Source organism: Crinia signifera, chromosome 9 (genome assembly GCF_055691185.1).
Source record: "Crinia signifera chromosome 9, ASM5569118v1, whole genome shotgun sequence".
In the NCBI taxonomy this organism is placed as follows: domain Eukaryota; kingdom Metazoa; phylum Chordata; class Amphibia; order Anura; family Myobatrachidae; genus Crinia; species Crinia signifera.
This window is the reverse complement of record NC_139225.1, coordinates 128104477-128112097: the sequence shown is the minus strand read 5'-3', so window position 1 is coordinate 128112097 and position 7621 is coordinate 128104477.

Genomic DNA, 7621 nt, shown 5'->3' with positions numbered 1-7621 from the left:
ACTGGTATTTTTTGGTCACATGTGAGGCATTGCCGTACTCGGGAGAAATTGGGGCACAGATTTTGGGGTGCTTTTTCTCCTTCATACCTTCTGAAAATGAAAAATTTCGAGCCAGAACTGCATTTTTGTGTAAAAAATGTAATTTTTCATTTTCACTGCCCACTTGTATCAAAATTGGTGAAACCCCTGGGGGTTTGAAATGTACACTATACCCCTAGATGAATTTCCTGAGGGGTGTAGTTTTCAAAATGGGGTGACTTGTGGGGGGGTTCCACTGTATTGGTGCTTGGGGGGTCTTGCTAATGCGACATAGCACCCACCAAAATTCCACCAGAATCTGAGCCGCAAAATCCAAAAATCACTCCTTCCGTTCTGAGTCCTGCCATGCACCCAACTGGTATTTTTTGGTCACATGTGAGGCATTTCCGTACTCGGGAGAAATTGGGGCACATATTTTGGGGTGCTTTTTCTCCTTCATACCTTCTGAAAATGAAAAATTTTGAGCCAGAACTGCATTTTTGTGTAAAAAAATGTAATTTTTCATTTTCACTGCCCACTTGTATCAAAATTGGTGAAACCCCTGGGGGTTTGAAATGTACACTATACCCCTAGATGAATTCCCTGAGGGGTGTACTTTGCAAAATGGGGTGACTTGTGGGGGGGTTCCACTGTATTGGTGCAACATAGCACCCACCATTCATTCCACCAGAATCTGTGCTGCAAAATCCAAAAATCACTCCTTCCCTTCTGAGTCCTGCCATGCACCCAACTGGTATTTTTTGGTCACATGTGAGGCATTGCCGTACTCGGGAGAAATTGGGGCACAGATTTTGGGGTGCTTTTTCTCCTTCATACCTTCTGAAAATGAAAAATTTTGAGCCAGAACTGCATTTTTGTGTAAAAAAATGTAATTTTTCATTTTCACTGCCCACTTGTATCAAAATTGGTGAAACCCCTGGGGGTTTGAAATGTACACTATACCCCTAGATGAATTCCCTGAGGGGTGTAGTTTGCAAAATGGGGTCACTTGTGGGGGGGTTCCACTGTATTGGTGCTTTGGGGGTCTTGCTAATGCGACATAGCACCCACCAAAATTCCACCAGAATCTGAGCTGCAAAATCCAAAAATCACTCCTTCCCTTCTGAGTCCTGCCATGCACCCAACTGGTATTTTTTGGTCACATGTGAGGCATTGCCGTACTCGGGAGAAATTGGGGCACAGATTTTGGGGTGCTTTGTCTCCTTCATACCTTCTGAAAATGACAAATTTGGAGCCAGAACTGTATTTTTGTGTAAAAAAAATAATTTTTCATTTTCACTGCCCAGTTGTACCACAATTGGTGAAACCCCTGGGGGTTTGAAATGTACACTATACCCCTAGATGAATTCCCTGAGGGGTGTAGTTTGCAAAATGGGGTCACTTGTGGGGGGGTTCCTAACTTTTAGCATCTTATGGTGCCTAGAAACCTACATGGTGCCTAAAAAATAATCTCATAAAAAGGAGGCTCCAAAATCAAGTAGGTGCTCCTTCTATTATGAAGCCTGTGGTTTGGTCACCGTGCACACTAGGGCCACATATAGGATATTTATGAAAACAAAAGAATTGGGGGAATCAATTTTTAGTCACATTTCTCTAGTAAAATGTACTGTGTTCCTTAGAAAAATGTATTAAAATTGCAAATCTGCAAAAAAAAAGAAATTTTGAAATTTCACCTACACTTTGTTTTAATTCCTGTGAAACACCTAAAGGGTTAACAAACTTCCAAAATGCTGTTTTGAATACTGTGAGGGGTGCAGTTTTTGAAATGGCATCATTTATGGGGGTGTCTCACATACAAGTCCCTCAAAGTCACATCAGAACTGAACTGGTCCCTAAAAAAATCAGTGTTTGAAATTTTCTTGAAAATTTGAGAATTTGCTATTCATATTGTAAGCCTCCTAGTGTCCCAAAAAATTAAAAGGAAGTTGAAATAATGATGTCAACATAAAGTAGACATATGGTCTATGTTAGTTATTCACTATTTTGAGTGGTAAGATTATTTGTCTCACAAGCAGAAAATTTAACATTTTGCAAATCGCTAAATTTTCCATTTTTTCACGATATTTTGGTATTTTTCACAAAAAAACACAGACTGTATCGACCCAAATTTACCACTAATTTGAAGTACAATGTGTCACGAAAAAACAATCTCAAAATCACTGGGATAAGTAAAAGCAAAAAAAAGTTATCCCCACTTAAGTGAGACATGTCAGATTTGAAAAAAAGGGCTCTGTCAGGAACGCAAAAACTGGCTCTGTCAGGAAGGGGTTAAAATAAGAGAAACAACACAGCCAAAACATGTCGGAAAAGTCAGTTTTTTTCCCCGAGTAGACTAAAAAACTGACTTAGTTGAAATACCCCCATATGTTATCTACATTTATGAATAATATGCATTATTATTAAGCCCTGGAGGGCCCTTATACACCTTGGCCCAGAGGCGGATTGGCCCACAGGGAAACCAGGCCATTTCCCTGTGGGCCGGACCAGATTTCCCTCTGGCTGGGCCGCCTACCTTGGTTTGAACCGGCCGCAGCCCACCCTGGTCACAAACGGCAGCATTGCCCAAAACAAATATGACCACCGCATATATGCATATATTATATGCACATATGTGGCGGCCATATTTGTTTTGGGCTATGCTGCACTTTGTGAGCAGCTGCCGCCGCTGGATGACGTCGGAGGCGCGGCGCTGGTGAGTAATGTCCGCACCCCCCAGGCTGTAGTGTCCAGTTCTTCCCAGATGCTGCCTTTTATGGAGTTTTGTGCCCCCTAAGAGTGTGTGTGTGTGTGTATGTGTATATATATATATATATATATATATATATATATATATATCTCTGTATAGGATAGAAGAACAGAGGGGCGCTCCATAGTGCATAAAACAGTTTTATTTCTTTAAAAAAAGCACACAGCAGAAGTAACAAGCCAATGGTTGCTGGTACCGAAATTTGCATCAGTGTGGGCTGGATACCACAAGGTTTAAACAATATTTTACCAGGCCAGGCAAACCACCAAACGTCCGGGGCACCGACAGGATAAGGCAGCCCACGCTGCTTCTTCCCTCACGGGTTACACAGCGCGCTGGTGATCCTTCGCGGGAACAGACGGCAGGAGGACACCTGGACCAAACAGGCAGCGAGCGTCACCGTAAAAAATTTTAGCCGCGGATACCAGTGTAGTTATAAAATGTGCTGATAAGGGGGGGGGGATAGTCCTGATGGACCGTGAATATTATGTTGCCGAGGCTTATAAATTATTAAACGATGAGGTCTCATATAAAAGGTTGGGGAGCAATCCCACAAAAATGTATGTAGACGAACTGCAGATTCTTCTAAAAAGGGGTTTAGAATCTCATGTTATTGTGGGAGATGAGTACAAATATTTGTTCAATTATTATTATTATTATTATTTTATTATTTGCAGTTTCTTATATAGCGCAGCAGATTCCGTTGCGCTTTACAATAGTAGACAGTGATAAAACAAAACTGGGTAACAGACAGACTTGGAGGTAGGAGGGCCCTGCTGCAAGCTTACAATCTATTAGGTATATAGGCGGGAAACACAAGGACAGGCATCAGTAATAGCATAGCAGTCCCAACAAGTTACAAGTCCAGAAGGGAAGCTATATAATACATAAGTGCCTCAGAGGATTATGCGTGTAGAACTTAAATATGATAGGCTTGCCTGAAGAGGTGAGTTTTCAGGGAACGCTTGAAAGTTTGGAGGCTAGGCATATCTCCTTACTATGCCACCTTTTATCACCTGCCAAAGGTGCATAAAAATGCACAAGCACCACCAGGCAGGCCAATAGTGGCCGGGATAGGGTCTTTGACCTCAAGAATCTCGGAATATATTGATGTTTTTTTGAAAAAAAATGTCCCGTTATTAGCTTCATATGTGAGAGACTCAACACATATATTACAAATGTTAAATGAAATAGTATGGCAAGCCGGATATAAATTGGTGACCATCGATGTCGCTTCATTATATACCTCAATACCTCATAATAAGGGTATTGAGGTAATAAGGAAAGTTCTTGAGGGAGATGTCGATGTTTCAAAAGAAAAATGTGATTTTATCTGTAACTGCCTATCATTTGTTTTGAGTCATAACTATTTTGAATTTCTAGATGAGTGGTTTGTCCAGGTTTGGGGCACGGCGATGGGGACGATATGTGCCCCAAGCCTGGCAAACCTCTACATGGGGGATTGGGAAACCTCCACTCCCCTTATATCGCAAAATGTTAATATAAAAATATATAAACGATATATCGACGATATATTGATTATTTGGGGAGGAGAAGAGGACCAATTTGGGTGTTTTATGGAAGAGTTGAATATTAACCCATATAACCTCAAGTTCACGTCAAAAATACAATCCACAAAGATTGAATTTTTAGATCTCCTGTTAAGTGTTGAGAATTTTCCCACTATTACTGCACTTTTTTTAAAGAAGTGGACAGTAATAGTTATTTAGAATACTCCAGCTGCCACCTTGACTCCTGGAAGAATAATATACCATATTCACAATTTTTACGTCTAAGACGAAATTGTACAAATATGGAAGTTTTTGACAGACAAGCAGAAGTGTATATGAACAGATTCCGAGAACGTGGGTATCCCACTAGTCTGGTACAATCAGCTTGTCTGAGAGCAAAATCAACAGACTTTACGCTACAAAGAAAAGAAACCCCTGGGAGACAGTGATAAATTAAATTGTTTGTTTGTTACTAAATACAACGACAGACAAAAGGAGATCAAAAATATCATGGAGCGAAACTGGCATATTTTGACCTGGATCCAGTTCTAAGGGAATATATAGAGTATAAGCCTAAAGTAATTTTTAAAAGAGCAAACACAGTGAAGTCAATGGTGGCTAAAAGCCAATTAACTAATGTTGCTTCTAGTGAAATCCCCAAAAATATGCTGGATATCAAGGGATGCTTCCCATGCGGACGATGTAAGGTATGTCCACATATTGACAAAGGTGACAAGATCAGAGAAAATATGCGAGTGAAACAATTTATTAATTGTAACACAGCATTTGTGGTCTACCTTTTAACTTGTGGGTGTGGAAAAGCATATGTGGGCAAAACTAAGCGTCTGCTGAAAATTAGGATGCTAGAACACATCCGCAATATTAAGAATGGAGTGTTAAATCATAGCGTGCCTAGGCATTTTAAACAGTTTCATAATGGGGACCCATCCAGTTTAAGGTGTAAAGGCATCGAAATTGTGTATCCCAATAAAAGGGGAGGAGACAGGGATCAAGATTTAATCAAAAGGGAATCCTTTTGGATATTGAATTTAAATACCCTGGCCCCGGAGGGTTTAAACGAGGGTTACGAAATTACACCTTTCTTGCGATAATTATGACTGTATTATCCTTTCAAGTAATATTTTTTATGATATTTTTTATGATGATTTTTATGTGATGTTTCATGGTATTTTTATGAAATTCTTTCTATATATTAAATATATTAGGTGCATTAAGTGCACACACTTTGCGTATTGTGATATTATGAAATGCAATCACGTTTAAAGTCTGTGTTTTCTAAAGATAATTTATTTTTGGAATATTGTGCCCTTTTTTTAAAAGAAATGATTTTTTAAGAAAAAGTGTATTTTTTATAAAATGTTTTTTCTAGGACATATATATGAATTGTGGGTATTGGTTTCTCCCCAACATGTTAATGTCCGTTTTTGTGTTAGCAGATAGTAATTGCTGTAATGCATTCCCTGTCAGTTGCTATAAAATTGTATGCTGTATAAATTGTAATATATGTGCTAAAGCGTTTGTTTTGAAGGATCGCTCGGCTGGTGCTGTACATGAACGGATTGGCCGAATGATCTATCCGTCATTATGACGTTGTATGTAACTGACCAGACAAATGTTGGACAGGTTTGTGCGGGAGGCTCCGTATTGATAGGCTTAAACATATGCCTGTCTAGATGTAACGCACAGTGATTGGCTAGGTTCCGCCATATGTGCTGTCGAGCAACCATTGGCTTGTTACTTCTGCTGTGTGCTTTTTTAAAGAAATAAAACTGTTTTATGCACTATGGAGCGCCCCTCTGTTCTTCTATCCTATACAGACATCTCTTATTCCTGAGAATCCCAGGGATCATTCTTTGGAGGGAGCTGCAGCCCGAATAGACTGGGACTTTTAGTGGTATCATTGCCTAGTAATAGGCTTTCATTGCTGGACTGAGTACTTTTTAGATAGCGCTGTGTATCCTATCATTTGTGTATATATATATATATATATATATATATATATTTTTAGGGGGCACAAATCTCCATCACAGGCAGAAATTGGGATGAAGACACCTCCGCATAACAGAATTCCCTGTGTCAGAATGTGATTTTTTTGGCACATTCCCTATGTCAGAATGTGAATTTCGCGCTGATTCCGTGTCAGAATGTGAATTTTGGGTACATTACCTGTGTCAGAATGTGAATTTGGGGTACAAATCCCCTTTGTCAGAATGTGAATTTTTGGCTCATTCCCTGTGTCAAAATGTGAATTTTGGTATATTACCTGTGTCAGAATGTGAATTTGGGGCACATCCCCTGTGTCAGAATGTGAATTTCGGGCACATCCCCTGTGTCAGAATGTGAATTTCGGGCACATTCCCTGTGTCAGAATGTGAATTTTGGGCACATTCTCAGTGTCAGAATGTGCGTTTTGCCTCATTCTCTGTGTCAGAATGTGAATTTCGGCCGCACATTCCCTGTGTCAGAATGGGACTCATTCTGTGTCAGAATGTCAATTTCGGGCACATTCCCTATGTCAGAATGTCAATTTCGGGCACATTCCCTGTGTCAGATTGTCAATTTCGGGCACATTCCCTGTGTCAGATTGTCAATTTCGGGCACATTCCCTGTGTCCAGAGTTTTTCTTTTGCCACTGCAGGACACATCCCTTAATGGCAATAGGTACACCCATAGGTGAAGTTAGACATGCCCTCTGGGCGGAGCATGACCCACCCTCTCAGTGGCACAGCGCATTCTTCTAGCAGCTAAAATCTCCCTGAAACTAATTTTAAAGTGGGAAAGTATGCTTTAATGGCAGTATCACTGGAATGATCTTATGCAGCAGTGTCAATGGACTGGACCTATACAGCAGAACCACTGGACTTATATGGCAGCACAACAGGACTGGACTTATACGGCTGTACCACTCCACTGGTCTTATACAGCAGCAGCAATGGACTTATGGCAGCACAGGACACCAGCACTATGCAGAACAGCACCACAGGACTGGAAATATACAACAGCACCACGACTTATAAAAGCAAAGGAAACCACCACTGAATAGCACCAGGTCACCACCCCACGCACTCAACAGACCACCAGTGACATGGACCCTTCCTCTCAGTTCCTTCTCCAAAGCTGGAGTGAAGATGGTGGTGGGTAGCGGGGGACTTATATCGAGTCCAGATCTTGCAAGATCCAACGGCTGGATGATGACATTTTGCCTCGTTCTGAGCTCCGAGTCTGGGCGGGAATACAAAATCTGAACACGCTCATCCCTAATTTTAGCCCTGTAAGCAGAACATCAGTTTTTATCAATTTCCCT